Source organism: Cryptomeria japonica, chromosome 9, assembly GCF_030272615.1.
Source record: "Cryptomeria japonica chromosome 9, Sugi_1.0, whole genome shotgun sequence".
In the NCBI taxonomy this organism is placed as follows: Eukaryota; Viridiplantae; Streptophyta; class Pinopsida; order Cupressales; family Cupressaceae; genus Cryptomeria; species Cryptomeria japonica.
Window position 1 is genome coordinate 290,215,880 of NC_081413.1, and position 22,039 is coordinate 290,237,918.

The window sequence follows — 22,039 nt, forward strand, 5'->3', positions numbered from 1 at the left end:
TAAACTGGTAAAATAGTTTAGCAAACAAACCGGTTAACACACATGCAAACCAAATAGAAAATAATGCATTCACCCATAGAAGCACAATCACCATAACACAAGAGATTTTGACGTGGAAACCCAAATGTGAAAAACCATGGTGAGATGAAACTCACAAGTAGCTATCTGCAGAATAGTAACCAAACCGATTAAGGTCAGACCAGTTAAGGTCATAGAATGTTCTTTACTAGAACATATCCTGTTAGGAATCTCAATCTCTGTTAGGAGATAAGTTTGATTAAAGACTACCTTGTGAGAAGATTTCAGATCCACAGATGTGAACCACCTTGTTAGAGGATTTACAAAGGCTTTTCTGGCCTACCCAGTTAAGGGTTTCTAACTTGTCAAAGATGTGTATAATCAACAAGTGAATGATCTAGCAAATGGCATAGTCTGCTTGATTAGATCCATTGTAGCTCATAGATAATGCATTTCAGCATTACTTCAGTCTTCAGTAGCTCCTTACTCTGTTACAACTCACAGACTTGATCTTCTCAGTTAAGATAGCACATTTAAGAGCTCATCAACCACCACAAACCCTATCAGCTACACACATATACTAAAACCCTAGACATGATGTCCTTAAAAGGAATTTGAGTTCATGTTGGTCCAATAGGATTACATTGCAAGTGCCTAGGTTCATTGCATCTAGACACATTTGATAACATGACACAAAATCACCATCAAAGTGTCAGTGGATGGTAACTCATCACAAAAATATACCAGTTGGTAACTCATCATAGAGTATTACCAGTTTGTCCAATTTTCTGGTTACTAGTTGGTGTCAGAGTAATATCGGTTGACAAAAAATGAAGACTGGGAAAAATATATCTGCCTCTTCTGGGTCCTTTGCTCCACTCCACTTGAGATCCTTAAACTGGTTTATCTCTATATGTTGCTTGGGTCTTTATACCGCTTGAGATTGGTAAACACTTTCTGCATAACATCAGTAGTCTAAAGACTACAACATGATACCAATTTGGAACAATTACCGGTTGAGCATAATTCATACATTCTCAAAGTGATCTCATAGCAAGTGTGTGTCCATCAATGACAATCGCAACATAATCATCAAAATGCCAACAATTTTACAAATTGGAGTGAGGGCATCCCTCTTACCCAAAATCACTAGTAATAAAATCATAACTTTTATCCATGCGATGTTCTCCTTTCCATTGTGATAGACAACAAATGTTCCTTAAAGAATGAGGATGTTTTCAAATTTTGTGATTTCTTCCATATACAACATTTCTTCTCCACTTTGTACTACCGTTAAGGTAATGGTCAAGCTAAGGCATCTAACAAAACCATTATCAAAGTCCTTAAAAAGATAGCTGATGATGCAGGCCACAACAGGCACATCCAACTTAATCCTGCATTATGGGATTATCAAACAAGTGTTCGTACACCTATTGGAGCTACCCCTTACTTGTATATGGTTCTTAAAGCCATATTGACCATTGAGGTCATGTTACCATGTCTACAGGTCTTTGTACATGATCTAATCAGTGATGAAGACTACAGGGTCTCTCACTTGCAAGTTTGTTGGCATTCTAGTGCATTTTGTATGACCGATGAATGATATGGTTGTCATTTTTGGCAACATCATCTTCTCAGGTCTTCACAACCTATTGGCAGTAAATAGACCCATATACAGATGTTAACTAGCTAAGAAATGTGTAGACAGGCTAAGCAATGAGTAGACCAGCACACAGGAGGTCAACCGACAAGTAGTGAGTAGATCAACACAAAAGAGGTCAACCGAGCTAATAAACTTATGTGGACTAGTAGCTGCTAGTCCACAATAGAAAAGGATGCATATTTATTTGTCAATAAATGTAAGAAGTGTCATATTCATGGAGATATAATACATGCACCAACACAAGAACTTCAACCAATCACCACACCATGGCCCTTTTGTTAGAGGGGATTTAATCTCATGGGAAAGATTCACCCTCCATCATCAAACAACCATAAATTTATTATCACAACCATTGAGTATTTCACAAATTGGAGTGAGGTCATCCATCTCACCCAAAATCACTAGTAATAAAATCATAACTTTTATCCATATGATGTTCTCCTTTCCATCGTGATAGACAACAAATGTCCCTTAAAAAATGAGGATGTTTTCAAATTTTGTGATTTCTTTCATATACAACATTTCTTCTCCACTTTGTACTACCCTCAAGGTAATGGTCAAGCTAAGGCGTCTAACAAAACCATTATTAAAGTCCTTAAAAAGATAGTTGATGATCTAGGCCACAACTGGCACATCCAACTTAATCCTTCACTATGGGATTATCAAACTGTTGGCATATGCACACTCCAATGAGACATTGTATGTGATTGAAGGTTTTGTCATTGATGGCAACCTTGCAATCTTATGGCACCGACAAAGACATTATACCAGCATCAGCAAAACACATTCTACACTAGCATCAGGACACCAACACCGGCACAGAAGAAAATAAGTATACCGACACAGAGGCCGACAGTATTTTGTTATATTAGATTTTGTTTATTATTGTAAAAATGTGTAAGCCAACTTGGCAAATTGTAAAATGACTCTTATATATAAAAGAGATCATTGTAGACATTTGATATAGAAATGGAGAAGCATTAAGGAAAATATTAGGAAGACCTAACATGCGAAATATAGGTCAAGAGGTATATGTAAAGAATAGAGTAGGAACCAGTACTAAATCTAGCATTGAAGATGCTATTGTAAAGCAATACAAGATATTGGATTTGTATAATCCTTATTTGTAAGTCAGTGTGACTTCCCATTGAGTAGTGAGCTCTAGGCAGTTGGCCTTCCTACATGTGCAGGCCCCTATTGTAAGTAATATTCTCTTATTGGCCAATGAGTGAATATTGTGGGTCACAAATCCCACCGAGGTTTTTCCCACACTGGGTTTTCTCATTAAAATCCTATGTTATGGTGTACTTTTCATGTGGATGTACTTGATTCTATTTATTGCATTATTTCTTGCATACCGATACACTATTATATTATGTTTTGCATGTTTTAAGTTAAGAAAAACTAATTACCGGTCAGATACTGATTCATCCCCTCCTCTCAGTATTAGAGCCTGGTCCTCTATTTTCAGAATCCTAACAGCTTGAGGAAGATCTTAACATCGGTAAAGATGGAAAATCTGATGAAGCAACTTGAAGGAGCTCCTATGGTGTAGAAAAATTAAAAAATATCAAATTAGAAGATGATTTAAGGGAAGCTCAGGATATCATTCAAGCACTTCAAGAAAATTTTACTATTGCAAGAAATAAGAGAAGAGAACTTTGTGAAAAATTGCAAAATGAGAATGATGAAAAGGAATCACTTAATGATATGATAAACAAGTTGAAACAAGAGATCATGACAACAAAAAATGAAATGCAGGATATGACTATGAGATTTTGCAAAGAGATTGAGGACAGGAAGAAGAATGAAGAAGAATTGACCAAAAGACTAAGTGATGTAGCAAATGAGAATACAAGACTTAGCTATGAAAATGATATGTTGAAGACATATCTAATGCATACTTAGAATGACTCAAATGAATTGATGAGACAAAAAGAAATCTTGGAAAGAGAACTGGAAACTGCAAATCAACACAAAGAAAAATTCAAGAAAAGCTCAGAGGAAATTGACACCTTGCTAAAGAATCAAAAACCTAAAAGTGACACTTCTGGAATTGGCTTTGAAGTTGGTGAAAGCTCTGGTACTGCAAATACTTAGGATCATAGCAAACCGGTAAGACAACCTAATGCTTATAAATTCAATGGTAAATGCTTTAACTGTAATAAGTATGGTCATAGAGCAAATGAATGTAGATCTAGAAATTATCAGAATATCAACACACCCACCGATCAATGTTCTAAATGCAACAAAGTTGGTCACAACTCTGAAAACTACAGAATGAATGTGAGATGTTATATTTCTGGAAGACTTGGACATTTATCTAATCAATGCAGAACACAAACCAGCATAGGTTATGGGAAAGCTATTCAGAAAAATAATGTAACTTGTTATGCATGTAACAAGATTGGGCATATTGCTAAATTTTGTAGAAATAAAGAAACACCGGTAGGCAACAAAAGTTCTAGCTTGAAAGGTAAAGAAAAAGTTGAAGAGGTTAAGCAAGAATTCTCAAAACAATGGATTAGAAAAGCTGATCTAAATATTGGGAATACTCCTGCACCGGTAGAACCAATAAATACTTCACCGGCAAGATAGAGTGACGCTTCACTGGAAGGACAGAGCAGTGCTCCACCGATAGGAAGTTCTTCATCTAATTGAAGAAAATTTCCTTGAGGGTTTGGCAATCTAATGACACATGTGCTTATTATTCCCTCGCTTAGAGCTAAGAAGTTGAAAATTACTTATTACCGGAAAAAAATGTTAAGTGAATACTTAACCGACATGCAATTAATGTGGTAGATGGCAAAAAGACACTATAAAGTTAAGGTTTTGGCTCCATTTCATTTCACCGAGATTTTAAATTTTCAGAGAGCACAAAGACTCCAAGCTAAGGCATTTCAAGCAAGAAGCAAGCACACTCCAAGCAATCATCCATCCAAGGCAGTAAAAGGTATGTAATCATGGCATCCACCTCTGCAATTGAATACATAGCAAACCCTACTGTTGTTGAAGTAATAAAAAGACCTAGGACCATATTTCAGTTAGTTCTTGAGATAGCAAAGAAGGATGATACCTTAGGTGCTTTTTCTCAAATTTCTAAGGGAGTTGTATATGTTGAAGACCCCAGAATGTACATCCACTGCAACATTGAAGAGTTAGGAGATGATGAAATTAAAACCATGTACAAAACCATGATATGCGATAATACCGGCAATGTAAAGGATGAACACAAAATCATTGAGACCCTAGGATTTACAGAAATCCTTAGCATTCTTGAATTTCCAAAGGATGTGATTAGGATAGTTTTAAGAAGGGTACATGGAGAGTTTTTTTGGTTAGATGCAATCCATAAGATCACCAAGGAAGTTATGAAAGCCATCACAGGGTTACCGACCACCGATAAGAGACCAGATAAAACCAAGAAGGTTTCCAATGACCTAGTTATAAACCTAATTGGTGCAACATTTGACAAGAGGTCTCTAAGGGTTAATGATGTAAAAGATATCAATGTGAGATTCATCAGTATGATATTAGGTTATAAAGCTACTCATGCTAATAGACTTAATTTAGTTTCAAGTTTATGCATTAAGAGTGCTTATGACATGGTCATAGATAATGCAAAAATTGACATATGTGAGTGGTTAAAGGATGAACTAATTGACAACCTTGGAAAGATCAAGAAGGACAAGAAAGGAACTTTTAGATTTGGAAATTTGTTAGTATTCCTAATGCTACACATAACAAAACAGGTTCCCGGTATAGGTTACAAAGAACTTGGATATGATATACCGGTAGGAAAACAATTGACTAAACTATTCAATAACATGGGTGAGAACAAGGAAAACAATATTCATGACTTTTTCCAAGCATTAAAGACCAAAATGAAGAAAAGAGTAAGGTTATCTCAAAAAATTATAGACAAATACAAAGATGATATATGCTTTGTCATCAAGAAAGATGAAATCTGGATTGAAGCGGTCATCCAAAGGACAGTTTTGGGTAACCGAGATGGGATATGAAATAGATGATCACATAGTTGAAACATATGCCAAAGCACTTCTGGAAGCCCCTAGAGAGCCAAAGGAAGAAGTATTTGGTAGTGCAGAGAATATTGAAAGACAAATTCAATCAAAGAAAAGGGTGAAAAAGATTGAGGCAGTTGTGAGGAAAGGGTCCAAACAAGCAAAAGCCATTAAAGAAGATGTATTGAAGAAAACCGGCATAACAGAGGATGAGTTAGCAGCTCCATAGCCTAAAACTCACCTGTCACCGGTAGGTACTTCTTCAGGAAGTGACATGCCTGCAAATTTCAAAAGAGTTGTAAGAAAAAGAGATCCCTCATTGGCAACCACACCTTCACCTAGGAGGACAAGGAAAAAGCAACAAGTTGTGAGATCTCTGGTTAGAAAGGCCACACCAAAGAAGAAACTAACACCCAAGAAGAAGAAGAGAACAAACAGAGACTTGGCCCCTCTTGATGTACTGCTGAATGAAATCACAGAGGAAGGTAAACTGAATAACATACAGAAAATATATGGCACTCTAACAGCTGATGAAAAAGAGCAAGTTGAAAATAGTGTTATATTACATATGGATATGTACAAGAAATTTTTGATGGAAGTAGTCAATGAAATTCCAGATGAATTATTCAAAAGACTTGAGGAAAGAAGACAAGCAGTGATAGAATTGGATAAGAAAATAAAAATTGAGAAGCTACTCGCTATATATCCAGTAAATTCTCTACAAGAAATTGATGATTTAATTGCTCAAGCAAACCGGTCAGTATTCTCTACTACACACCGGCATATTTCACTAATGGCAGGAAGAGCTAATGAGGTGACAAAGGAAACAGAAGATGGATGGTATATATTCCTGGTTGAGAAAGAAAAACAAGAAGAGTACAGGAATCCCAAACCTATAAAGGTTTATCAGAAAGACAGAGACAAAAGGAAAGGAAAAGTTGGTGGACCACCAAGCATCAAAGTTAAAGACAACTTACCCCCACCTTCTTTAAATACTCCACCGATGAAAACAACAACTACTGAAGATCAACCGGCAGCTGAGAGTATGGATGTAGAGGATAATAATCCTAATTCTGAAGTCCTATACACTATGGATGCTGATACTCAGAAGATCAACATAGTAGTAGACAAAGATACAACTAATAAGTCAGATGTGGCTAATGAGCCTCCGGTAGCAGGGGAAACTGAGAAACTGGCAGAAGATAAAGAGAAAAAGGAAGATAATGAGTCATAGACTGAGGCAATACAACATATAGAGAAACAAACAGAGCTAAAGGCTTTGGAACAACATCAACCGGAATAGGTACATAAGGAAACAGTGCCACCGGTAACTAGTGAAGTACAAAAACCAGTGCTTAAAGAAATGCAGACACAAACTAACCTACCAGAGGTCAATACAAGCTTGGTTACTTCCACTGGTACTCAAATTGTTGGATCATTATCAGCATACAAATCAACAAATGTGACTGAGGTGTTATTAGATTCTATCAAGAAAACAACCGACTGTAGCTCACAAGCTTACAAAGTAATTGATGATTCCATACCAATTTTGAAGGTAATAGCTCCGAACTGTAATATAGATAACAAATATTCTTTAGGACAATTGGATACATTGTATAAATATATCTCAGAAAACATTGAGAAAATAAAGGAAGAGTCAGTGAAGGATAAGGTAGAAATTGAAAAACAGAAATTCTTTGATGAGGAAATAAAGAAGTGTAATATAGATTTTGACACATTTCTACTAGAACTATGTAATTTGTTGAAAGAATACAAAAATTTGTATAAAGATACCTGTAAAACAAACTTTTTGACTGTAGATATTGAAAAGAAAATGAGCAAGGTACAGGATGAGATAAATAAACTTGCAGACAGCTTTGTCAACTCACCTGATACACTATCAGTTTTTGAAGAGAAGATAGCGAATTTTGAGGAAGAACAACTCAAATTGGAAAAAGAGAAAGAAAGAATAATAAATAAGGCAAAACATTTGAGATCTAAACTAAGTCCAAGATTGGACTATCTAGCATCTCTATGGAAGGAAATTTCTGAGGCATTAACACAGGGAAGCAAAACACTGGCAGAGCATTTGCAACATCTCACCAATACAGTGAAGAGAACTGAGACAATAGTAAAGGATAGTAAGAAGTTTATGGATAGTATAAACTTGATTGTGGGAGATCTTTTTCAGATTATAACTACTCAACTACAAGGTTGAGGTTATGGATAGTTGAAACTACAAACTCTACTGACATCTTGACAACCTTTGTCATTGATGCCAAAGGGGGAGTAGTGGGATGAGAAAATTCAAAACACAGGAATCATATGCTCAGGGGGAGCTCTCACATTTTTTCGTAAACATTTTTGGTAACATTTTTTTTGACTACACATTTTTGGATACTTTTTGAAATTTCTCATGAGTTTTGCCATCAATGCCAAAGGGGGATATTGTTGGCATATGCACACTCCAATGAGACATTGTATGTGATTGAAGGTTTTGCCATTGATGGCAACCTTGCAATCCTATTGCACTGGCAAAGACATTATACCGGCATTAGCAAAACACATTCTACACCAACATCAGGACATCGACACCGACACAGAAGAAAAGAAGTATACTGGCACAGAGGCCGACAGGATTTTGTTATATTAGATTTTGTTTATTATTGTAAAAATGTGTAAGCCGACTTGGAAAATTGTAAAATCACTCTTATATATAAAAGAGATCATTGTAGACATTTGATATAGAAATGGAGAAGCATTAAGGAAAATATTAGGCAGACCTAATGTGCGAAATATAGGTCAAGAGGTATATGTAAAGATCAAAGTAGGAACTGGTACTAAATCTGGCATTGAAGATGCTATTATAAAGTAGTACAAGATATTGGATTTGTATAATCCTTATTTGTAAGTCAGTGTGACTTCCCATTGAGTAGTGAGCTCTAGGCAGTTGGCATTCCTGCATGTGCAGGCCCCTATTGTAAGTAATATTCTCTTATTGGCCAGTGAGTGAATATTGTGGGTCACAAATCCCATCGAGGTTTTTCCCACACCAGGTTTCCTCGTTAAAATCCTATGTTATGGTGTACTTTTCATGTGGATGTACTTGATTCTATTTATTGCATTATTTCTTGCATACCGATACACTGTTATATTATGTTCTGCATGTTTTAAGTTAAGAAAAACTAATTACCAGTCAGATACTGATTCACCCCCCCCTCTCAGTATCTGTCAATGAACCATATACCAGTTACTGTGCAATAGTTACTTGCTTGCTTGCTGGTGAATGTTTCTAGATCTCCAAAGTGTTAGTGTTTCAGTAGGTGTTGACATCAATGACAAAACCATACCAAAATACCAACAATGATCACCTATTTTGCTACTTGTTAATTGTCTCTTAGTAACACTTGTAACTCAGTAAAATTCATCATTACTTAACTAGAATCAAAGGGAAATCATGAATCCCTATCTAATTAAAGAATTCTAAATAAACCAATGAAAATTGCATGCATGACAATAAGGATGTAAAATATCTAACAAAAAATCCCTATTCCATAAACACAAATGACTTCAATTGTTCTTCTGCTTCTTGTGGTATGATGGCTCTTAGATTGCACTGCTAACCTGCAAGTGACATAAGATTTTGAAGTTTGTGATTGTTGAAAATGGAGAATTGATCTTGAATTTATAGAATGTGAGATTGATTGAGAGGTAGAACTCAAGTGAGCTCACATGTTGATTGATAGTTGAATTGCTGATTTGGAGGTGGAATAGAATGGATTGAATAAATAAAAGAGTTAACCGATTAATAATAAAGCTGATTCAAAGATGAAAAAGAATGATTGGATGAAATTAAGAGAATGATTTAATTAATCAATTAATTGAAATAATTAATTAAAATAGATTGTATTGTTAACTAAAGATGACTGATTGAATTCTTTTTGGAAAAAAGAAAAGTGGAAGATAGAAATAGAGATTGGAAAGATAATTTAAAGGAATGATTTAATTAATCAATTAATTGAATTGATCAATTAATTATTAATTTAGCATGTGATATAGGATATTTTATTGAAATTCATTTCCATCTTGCACGCTTTTGAACTTGATTTAGAAATTCAATTTAATCTTTGTATGATAATGAATTTTTATAATTGAATTTGATCTTTGAATATATTTAGAACTTGACTTGGAAATTCAATTTGATTTTTGAATGTTAATTGAAATTTTATTTTATTTAAATTAAACTTGATCTTTGAATTCATGCAAACTTGATTTAGGAATTCAATTTGATTTTTGAAATCATGAAATTGAAATGCACATGTAACGAAGTTAGATGAAATTGGAAGAATATGAATTTGAATTTGAATTAGAAGAATTAATGAAATTGAACAAAATTTGAATTTGAGGATTTGGAATTTGAATTTGCATTTGAATTAGAATAATTAGCTAATTCAATAATTTAAAGAAGTTATTTAATTATTTAGATTGAATTTAATTAAATAATAAAGATTATTCAATTAAAGGAATTAAATCATAATTAATTAAATAATAAGTATTTAACTAATATTAGAAAAGTGAAATGATTAATTGATTATAAATAGAATAATTAGTAAGATGATGAAGAAATATGAATTTAAAAGAATAAGATTAATTAAATTAATTAAATAATTATAGAATTATTTAATCAATTAGAGGAAAATTAGTATATGATCAATGAGACATTTTTAGGTGTCTACATTTGCCCCTCTTTGAGACAATGTCGGAATAACGTTGTTTGAAAGAAAATTAAAAATTTCTTGCCCCAGTGATACTTAGGGTGTAATGCCCCCTTGAGAGATTGTTTATCCATTAAAGGTATGCATATTATCTCAAAAGAAGAAAAATGTGAGATAGAAGAATAGTTAGTTGATTAGAGATAGAGATAAGTAATGTGAAGATGATATTAAGATAGAATATGAGAGAATGAACCTTCAAATGAAATAGAAGGAAATATGAGAATTAGAAGCAATTGAGGATGATTGATATGAGATGATAGATTGGTAATGATAGACTGAAAATGAAGAAGATAGTTTTCATGAACTTTTGTGACTTTATTCATAGCGTAATATTCATTACTAAGCCTTATTATGTAACAATGGAGCTTTGCACATCAGGGTATAAGGAACCAAGATGTAAAGATATCGCATTGAAGAAACAAACATGTAGCAGACAAAGAGTGAACCCTCCATTCTAGGAATAATGTCAAGGGTCGAGGTATGTGGGGTAGTAACAAGCATATTTATCCTTCATGGGATACATTTTGAATAAATGTACCAATCACAGACACCCACTGGAACTATTTCCCTAGAAATTGAGTGGTCCACACCACAAACAACAAACAAAGAAAATGATCATGTCCATCACGACTCCTCTAATATCTTGTGGACAACCTTGAGTAGCACATAAACATGACCTATCACCAAATGATAAAAGATAAAGACTAACTGGTGCAGGGCACCCAAGACATATATGGTGCAGGGCACCCGAGACATATCTCAGAACCTTGAAGATCACTAGGTTGTAGTAAGAGGTTAAAAGGGTGTAATCATGGTGTTGATCCTTTGGATCCATATAATAATGCTTTTTTGGTCTAACTTGTAAGGCTAAGAGTCCCAAAGGTACCTTAAGACAACCTTGGGTCTCATTAGACCAATAGGACCTTAGAATAGGATGTCATAGGTTTTTTGATGTTGTTCTAGTAAATAAATTACTTTAGAATAGATCCTTAACATTTACGGATTGCCAGATCAAAACCCTGGGCATAGAATGTTAGAAAATTGAATTACTTCTTATTTTTATATGGTTTTAATTCACTTGGTGCCTGGAATAGAGATTTTGTCTTCATTCTATTTAGACTGGTCTAGAAACCCTTAATTTCAAGGTTAGTGCAGAGATGGAGCCCTAACTTGTCTTTTCTGTAGTGGAATATCATGGCCACTTGTAAAATGCAAGTTAGGGGAGTGTATAGTAATACCTTGAAGGTTCAAGAGTGGAGGAGTTTTTTTTTTGCCTCAATCACCAAGTCTTAGGCTAAATATCTCTATGTATTTAGCCGAAGCGATGAAACCATTATATGGACAGTCAACCAAACAAACAAGGTGACCAATTTTATAGTGGATCCTATTCATTTGGAGGTAGGAGAACCTAACTAAAGTGCTGAATTGGTTCTATGCACCCATTCCTTGATACTTACTTTGTTAACCAAGCCTAATTAGGCCTATTAGGTCTGTGAACATAGTAAGGGTTAGGGTATGCTGGAGTAGGCTTAATTCCGACAACTTTGGGATCTTTTTTAAGTCCAAAATAGGTATCTAAAACAATGATTTGTTTGTCTAGTTCTTTGGAAGTTTTTCAATTTGTTGCCCATAAACCGGCTAAAGAGACCTACTAAGATCCTCTAGCCATATAAGCATTCTTAGCCTTGTGGAGGTCCTAGAACCCAATTTGTGGTTGATTGTCCTTATATTAGACATAAATAAACTATTTCAATCATCAGATTGAAGATTTATAGACCGAAGGCCAGATTTCCATATTTTGATCAAATTTGGGGAAAGTGTCCCTAAAACCCAATTTTGGTTGGAGTTGTGAAAGGTCCCTAGAACCAATGGGAGAAGTGTGGGGTGTGAAACACACTAGGAGATTGGTCCTTCCATCTAGGAAGCAATTAGACCACCTAGGAGTAAGAAATCAATATTTGGGTGTATAAACCAAGAAGTAGGCCCATTAGTACATTTCTTGTTGTGTACTTTGCATCAGGTGGTATCAGAGCATTAGAAGAACCTTGGGAAAGATAGAAAAATGGAAGACATAATAGAGAATAGTGAGGAGATCCCCACTAGACCTATGGAAAACATGGAGTTGGCCAAGATAGTGAGAGAGCAAGCAGCCAAGAATAAAAAGATGGAGGAAGAGATAGACAAGTTGAAGAGAGAACATGTTGTTCACCAAAAGTGATAACCCAAGTACACCTATAAATCTATCTATGAGATAGACAATCTCAATCAATGAAACACTTCAAGGCTTGGACAACATAACATAGGATCCTAATGATCCTCTTGCACTTCAGGTTCTGCTAGTCCTAGGGGGGGCGCCCTTTTGATGCATTAAATACAACAATCACAAACATAAGATTGCATCAACAATGAGCAGACAAACCATTCCACAAGCTCACCAAATTAAGTAACACATATAGATGGGTTGGATCTTATACAAATAATAGGTGAAATAGAGATTTGGAACGATAGAGCATTAACCCCTAAACATAAAGGGAAATTAGATTTTCTTTTAAAATGTATATTTGATACCATCCCCAAATCTGTCAAAGACCACTGCCATGTTCATTGGGCAACATAGTCACACACATAGAACTACAAAATGTCAATCACAGCTGCAAATTTGTTTTCCTTACAAAATATCCCTGCATTAATACCTTATACTAATGCATTACTCAATCCATTCACAAAATTATCAGATTTGGGACACATTCCATTGTTTATGACTGATTATAGAATTTAAACTCTTCATTGAAGAATGCCTACAAACAATCATACAATCTCCTTGAGATGAAAAATTATAAGCCTCCTTGAGGATTCAATTCATAACAATAAAATATATGCATAGAGACAATATCAAGGGAAATTTACTCATGCCTGACATAAGTAAGACCTGCAACTTAGAAAACAATCTGTCATCCTGTAATGTAGCCTCTATAACCTAAACAGATCCATAGAACTTTACAAGTTTGGGTCAAGAAATTCAGAAAATGGAAGTCATGAACACTGGAGCACTTCTCATATAATTTTGGAACCCTTCCAACTGAGAAGAATCGAGAATAAGACGGAGAGGGAAGAAAATCAAATCTGCAACTGAAATTGCCAAGTATCTCCTCTCTAACTGAATTTCACCCCCGTGGAAATTGCTCTCAATATCCCACATTTGTCAAAATTAACTACCTAACCAGATTCCTCATTCTGAGAGCTTTCCGGTGATATATAACACTTTATATTTTGAGAAAAAATGAGACCCTGAGCGAATTAATCCTCAACATGTGCACATCATTTAAATTTTTGAATTTTAATATAGTTTAAACTATATCATTAATCTGCATTTAATTTCAATTTTTGCTCCTTTTGTGCATGACGCCTTGCCATGTGGTGAGATCTGATTGGTTGATGGGGTCCACTAGTTGCCACCTGGGATGACACCTCATCACTCCGCCACGTGTCCGCTTGCTTGTCGACCACCTCAATGCCACCTTTGCACCATGTCATTGCCACCTCACGGGGGCCTGCCTGCTGGACTACTGATTGGACCTGGCACCTGTGCACCACCTATCTTTCGCTATTTCGCAATGCTTATCTGGTGAGCATCTTCCTTTCACAAAGTTGCGTGAGCCGTTGGATCTTTCAAACTTGCAGGATCTTTAACCATCTCAATTTTCGCATGTGCTTTTTGTTGTTTCATGGACCTTAACCAGTGAACAACTTTCCTTTGCGAAGTAGTGTGGATCATCCGATCTCCTGAAACATGCATGATCTTTACCTCTTTTCACTGTTTCACAAGGTTTAACTGCCGAGCATCTTTGGGCTCCGAAATCACACGCTTCGTCAGATCCTCTGCAACCTGCTCACTGGTTAAGCCGACCTTTCTTTGCAAAATTTGCCCTGTCTGCCTCAAGAAGCATGCCCACGTGGGGTCCACCTGGTCATTGCTCAATCACCTCCTCTGTCACCTCAGGATCCATGCCCACACGTGGGCCCACCTTGGGTGCCCATAGGCACCATCCATCAAAAGCCCAGAGGATTTGACATTATAGATGTGTTTGTTTTTGCTTATAAATACCAAAACATTACCTTCCACAGTCAATGTGGGACAAAACGTTAAGCCTGGAACTTCACTTTGGAGCTTTGCCTGAGTGTTTTAATGGCCATTCATATTCTACAGGGAGGACATTGGCAGATGGCATGGAGTTTGGCACACACCTACCAAATGCATTCGCTGAAAAACATTTTAATGCTCTCCAAACATCATACCACGCAAAGGTGAGAAGCTGGTAAGTTTCTGAGATATTTTCATCATTCATATTACCTGCTGCACTTTGCACTTTACAATATGCTGTAGCACATAGGGGATAATATTACACTTGCCCAAAAATTTGCTTGAAGACCTTGTCTTTTACCTGCTGCGTGGGAGAAGCTTTAGCTGCTGATTACACTTGCTTAAAAGCTTCTTAAGCATCTTCAACATGTCACGTAGGGGATAATGCTGGGAAAGGTTGTAGAGTCTGGGCCTTACACCAGCCAAAGGTATTTGCTAATCAACATTTCAAATTGTCTCCTTTAAACTCCTTCCACCACGCAGGACATTGGCTTGAGTTTTATTGCTGAACTTTTCCCTTTGTTTCCAACACAGGGAAAGGAAGAATCATTACACACAGTAGGGAGGAAGACTTGATTTATTTGAAACTCATAAATTGCCTCCATTCAATGCAGAGAGTACACTAGAAAAGTCACATGGAGTGTGGGATTTTATTGTTGTTTGCATCTACATTTTGCATTTGCTGGAGCCTCCTTATTTGCTGAATTTTAATGCTTCAATCTGCACTTGATTTTTAAACTTCTTTGCTTATCCTTCAAAACACCACTCCAATTCAACGTGTTGTGTTAAATGCTCATGAATTGCATTTACTAAGAAATATTAATGCCCTTTCGATGCTAGAATGGGGGTTTATCTCTTACACCATAGTAAAGGAGGGGGTGTTAACTTGCACTTGCTGCAAGTTTCAATGCCCAACCATTGCATTTTCTTTATATTTTAATCGCTGCCCCTTATATTCAAAAAATTCTACCAGAAGGTGTGGAACTTGGATTTTACGCTTGACACTTGCATTGTTTGAAAACTTTTGCTCTTTATCCAATCAAAAGACTAAAATGGAATCCTCTCTCCAAATCAAAATGTCAATTATAGTGGAGCTGGTATTGATATGCATTACTCTGAATTAATACTATTTCGCCATTAAAAATAATGCACGGGCATGAGCCAAGTCGGGCCCCAAAGTGGGTCCGACTAATTTTTTTTTTGTTTTCAAGCAACTGGCCTTCGAAATTCTTTAGGAACCTTACCCATACCTCTAGAAATGATCGGCATCATTTTCGAATCATCAGACTGAATTTCGCAACCTTCAGGCGATTACGCCACATTTTCGCATTTAATCGCGAAGACGTATTTTTCAAGTTGGTCAAATCACCTTTCTGGAGCTCACCATCTGATAGGCATGTACTCTAATATACAAGAATGAACACTGCCAAGTGGTTTCTCAAGACGAATCCCGAGCGAAGAGATATTAATTGGCGAAAATGCCCAACTGGCTTTGTTGACACTACGGACCTGATGAAGTCAATGTTCTAGCAACGCATGATGCCTTTCTTAAAAATATCAAATGACCTCCGTAGACCCTCAAATTTGGAACACAAGTACCTTGAAGTGCATATTAAAACTTAGAATTCTCAGTTTGATTGAAAGCCTGACTGGATGCAAATGGCGTGCTCATGAAAATAGCTACATTAACTGATATAACACTGAAAGTGCATAAGACTAAAAATGATAGTTCAATGAATCCTTTTGAAAACTGATCAAACAGATTGACAAAGGCTTGAAATTTGAAACATACCTCATCATTTATATTGAAATTAGCCCAAAACAAAAATTATGGTATGAAGTTTACTGAGGCAACTTTTACACTTATGCGAAATAGGGACTTGCCAAAACATAGAAATTGCAAACGGATTTGGCTTGGTAAACTAAGCAAATGGATTCGTTAAGACTTGAAATTTTGTAGACTGGCTCACATTTATGCTTAAAATTGAATCCATTTTTAATTTCTTCATGAAAATCAACAGGGAAAAAGATATAATCGCTCAAAGTAGGCTACTCCATAAAATCTGCATTTGTGCCTAAAATGCACTTTCAGCTCACCCCTCGAAATGGGTACCTGTTAAACTTCTCCCAACTGAATTCTAAAAGTTGCACATCACTTCATAGGCCAAATGAAAGGTGTAGGACATGTCTTTCAAGCCTTACCCTTTGAAAATCAATCGGCTCCATTTTGACCTCTCACAAACTAGGCCATTCAAACTGACTTATTTGGAAATGCAAAGCAAAATTTGAATTGGGCCTCTAAACTTTAACTCAAATTTAATGAGTCCCAATAGAACAAGCAGGAAAAGAAGTTGCATCAGCCTCTAATGCAGAAGGAGAAGAGGAAGTAGAGAGACAAGAGATGCCGGTAGACCAAAGATAATTTGTTGAAGCCCTTAATAGGGTGGGAAGAAGAGACAATAGAGCAGAACTACCTACATTCTCTGGGAAAATGAATCCAGAAGAATTTATGGATTGGATAGAAGCAATGGTGAATTATTTTGAATGTGAGGAGGTACCTGATAACCAAAGGGTGAAGGTAGCTAAATCCAAAATGAAGGGTCCAACTCTTAGTTGGTGGAACTTCCTGCAAAATGAAAGAGATGAAGAAGGAAAGAAGCCTATAACTTGATGGAAAAAGATGGTGGTAGAGATCAAAAGGCAATTTGTGCTTGAGGACTATGAGATCATCTTACACAAGAGATTACAAAACCTAAGGCAAAACAATTTGGATGTTAGTACCTACACTGAGGAGTTTCACCGGATGTCACTCAAGGCAAAGATACCAAAAAGTGAAACACAAAAGCTAGCAAGGTACATGAATGGCCTTAAGTTCAACATTTAAGATGAACTAAGTTTGTTTAATCTGAAATTAGTGCACAAGTGTTATCAAATGAAACTTAGAATTGAGGAGAAGGAAAAGAGGAGAGGAGAACACAATAATAGAGGAAGGGGTGCAAATTTCAGAGGTATGGGCAGATTCAATGGTAGGGGACCATCTCCTAAACACCAAGGAGAGTCCAATCATCAGGAACATGAAGGAGACTTAGGGAATAGAGGTAACTTTAGAGGAAGAAGGGGGAATGGTAGAGGAAGCTTTGGTGGAAGAGGACCTGGTGTCTTCACCGGTAGGTTTTTTTAATGCAACCAAGTTGGGCATCAATCATTTAGGTGTCCAGAGAAGCTGAGCAATACTAGCCAAGGAGGTGATAGAAGAGCACATCTAATACAAGAAGAAGATAGTCAAAGTATGACCTCCTACCAAACATCTACCTTAAAGTCTGCAGACCTAGAGCAAGGATAACTCTTGATGATTAAGAGGACCCTGTTGAAGATACCAACCACCAAAGAACCCCTTAGAGGAAATCTCATTTTAGAACCTCTTGCAAGGTACAAGGAAAGGTATGTCAAGTCATTGTGGATTCAGGGTCCATAGATAACATAGCTTCTATCGATATAGTTACTAAACTTAGCTTGCAAAGATTAACTCATCCCCATCCCTATAAGGTTACTTGGTTGAACAAAGGTCAACAAGCCTTGATTAGTGAATAAGTTTGGATAGAATTTTCAATAGGTGAATACAAGGATAGAGTGTTGTGTGATGTGGTAGAAATGGATGCTTTTCATTTTTTACTTGGTAGGCCTTGGCAATATGATGTATATGCTAGGCATGAAGGTAGGAAGAATGTCTATACCATCACCAAAAATGGAAAGAAATTCACCATTACCCCTCCCTCAGATGATAGTAAGGATAAGCATATTGTGACTAGTGTCATGCTAGTAGATGAGAAGGAGTTCATGAAGGTCTTGAAGGAGGAAGATACCCCTTGCTTTTCAATAGTTGTCAAGCGTAAGGATGAACCTAAGAAGTAGCCTAAGAGTCAAGAGGCAAAGAGGAAAGTACGCCCTAAGGAGGTTCACGATCTGCTAGATAAGTATAAGGGAATAGTTGAAGATAGTACAATAGATACTTTACCTCCTCAAATGGAAATCAATCATTGTGTTGATGTTATACCAGGTGCTACATTGCCTAATAAGGCAGCCTACAAACTGACCCCTGATAAAAATGCAGAAGTTGCAAGATAGATCCAAGAATTGCTAGAGAAAGGGTTCATTAGGAAGAGTATAAGTCCATAGGCAGTCCCAACAGTGCTAGCTCCCAAGAAAGAAGGAACATGGAGGTTGTGTACAAATTCTAGAGCTATTAATAGGATAACAATAAGATATAGGTTCCCAATGCCAAGAATAAAGGATTTGATGGATTGTCTAGGAGGAGCCAAGTACCATTCCAAGATAGACTTGAAAAGTGGTTATCACCAAATTAGGATCAGAGATGGAGACCAATGGAAGACAACATTTAAAATTGATGAATTCTTATTTGAGTGGATGCTAATTCCATTTGGGCTTTCTAATTTCGCTAGTACATTTATGAGGTTAATGAATGAGGTTCTTAAGCCTTTTATCAATCATTTTGTGGTAGTATACTTGAATGATATCTTGATTTTCAGTAAAGATAGAAATGAACATGTAATGCACTTGGATTTGGTGTTGAAGAGGTTGCATGAGGAGCATGTAATGCCCCGCCAGGAAACCCCTAAGGGTTTAAGTTAAAAACACTCAATTAGAGTGCAAAATTTTTATTTTTAATAATAATTAAGAGCGTTAATACAAAGTTACAACATTAAGATAGTTTGAAGTTAACTCAGTTCATAATTAGACACGACATTGATATACATTAGAGTTATCTGTCAACTTAGACATCACAGGGGAAGGCTCAAAAAATCCTAAGGAGTTTCCTAACGCGATTACATAACCTTACACCTAATTCAACTTGCGTCATTACATCCACTAAACTGGATAACTTAATTATGAGGTAATGCATAGATCTTGATTACGTATGAGTTCAAAGATATGACATCTTAAAATTTTAGGAGGCGTTCATTTACTTTAGTGGTTAGGAGGCCATCGAGGAGTTATTGATTCAATGCACTTAATTTCATAATTACATTAAGAGGCCCCCAAAAGGGTTCATGAGCTTAATATGATGAAGTTTATTCCTTGGTTTTGTGGTATCCATTCATAGTTGATTTCATCCTTTAATGATTAATAAATATGCCTATTGAGATTCATTCCTTTAAAGTTAAAACTACAATTAGTAAAGCGAGGATTCCTTCATTTGATTTTAAAATATACACCCACATTTGATATCTCTCTTTAAATATTAAAAGGTATGATTAATAAGAAAAATTCGTTCCTTAAGGATTAACTACAACAATTAGAGTGAGATCCCTTCATTGGATTTCTTGCATAGCCAACTAATGAGTTGAAGTTCTTTTATGAAGGTAAAATGTGAGTAGTCATAGGATACATTTGAAGTTTTAATAATGCAAGTAAATGGACTAATTTTTCATTAAGATGGATATGCATTAGAACACACGAGAGCTCCCTTCAATCTAAAGTATCGTTAACTAGATTACATTCATCATTTCAAGATTAGAGCAATGAGATCAAAATGACGTCCTTCTATTAGGATTAAAATACAATTATCTTATTGCATATCTTTTTTTTTTTTAAAATGAAAGTAAAATGCGAGAGATACTTTTACTAAGATTTAATGTATAAACAACAAATCGATTACTTTCCCATTTTAGATTAATTTTAGCAATCATGAGGGATTCCTTTTTATAAGGGATTAAAATATGGATATCTAATTGAGTTTCACCCAATTATAAGTTAATCCGGTGAGGATTATTGTTAAGATTAAACCGTGATATAACTTAACAAATTCGTCCAATGCAATGAAACGTAATTGACATGGCGTGATTCATTTTCTAAGGTAAAAAGATAGTTACTTATATGATGTTCATCTTCTAGATTTCAATCTACGAATTTGTGACATAAATTATAACTTTGTTTCCTTTTTACATTCATTCCATTTATATACTTAATATCAAGTTAATCCAATAAAGTATTCCAGCAAGGTTCTTTCCACTATTACGATCTAATTTAACGTTATCAAATTACTTTTTCCACAACTTTAATTTTCAATATTTAAATACTTTGCCATATTCATAATTTACAACGTTTTATGAACTTAAACAACCACATTTATCCATATGAATAATGTTATGCACTTAAATTTGAATTCATTAGATTTTCACCATACACTTATGCAAGAATACAACCATTCATGGTAATTTAAAACATAAAACAAAGCACGCTATAAACATCGCATAACACAGATATGATCTCGGAGTTCACCCCGGATGGGCTACATCTCCGGGTCTGCTCAACTGCAAGACCCCTTTGGTATTATATTGTTAGGAATACATAGTTTATAAGTCTTTTACATGTTTGCCACTAGGCGAATTACAAACAATATACATTAGGCACCTTGGTAAGAATTTCACATAATGGATCCCTCCTAGAGCGGATTCCAACTGACCACTTCAAACAAACTACAAGTTCTAATGACTAACGATATTTTGACTAGGGCATATTTCGGCTATGACCGACACAATTATCTAGATAACAAGGTCTAAAAACAAATACACCAAGGTATGTCGCCACCCCAAACAAGGCAAATATGGAACTTATACTTACAACATTTTCCTTTTATATCGATACGAAATCCAATTTACATGCGTACTACTAGCATACCAATGAAGAAATACAAAATATACAAGGATAATTTCGATTCGAATTTCATACTCTCCTATACTTTAGTTTTCATTTGTAAAATTATCGGGAGATCTGAATCATTAAATTCGATAGACGATGCTTATTTAAAAGGAGAACAACTTCTTGTTAAAATATATTCCATGACGTTAGCAATGGGGTTTTATTTCAAAGGTCTTCATATCCGACAATATTTGGTCTCTTCTCCAAGTTTACTTCCCTTCTAGGTTTGGTTCCAAAATTATACATTGATCAATATAAATTTAACATTACATGTCTAATGGTATGTTAAAACCAACAAATCTATATATATACACAAACTTCGTGTTTGATATATATATATATATAACAATATTTAGCGAATTAAAAATTAAATAAAACTAATTTTCAATAAAATGAACTTTTCCACCAAAATACCCCTTTATTTTTTTAATAACCCAAATATTACTACGCTTATTGCTTTGCATCTTATTATTTTTTTAATACTAAATCGACTTTTAATAACTAACATGAAATAATACAAAAAGCACTTAAAATATCCAAAGAGAAGGAAGGGCGATGCATTTAGGGTTCGCGCAGGGTGTTCCCTGCGAACCACGGTAGGACGCAGGGTTTCCTTGCGGCCACCGTGGTCGCAGGTTTTACCCTGTGGCCACGGTGGACGCAGGGAATTCCCTGCGGCCACACTGTGGTTTTCGCA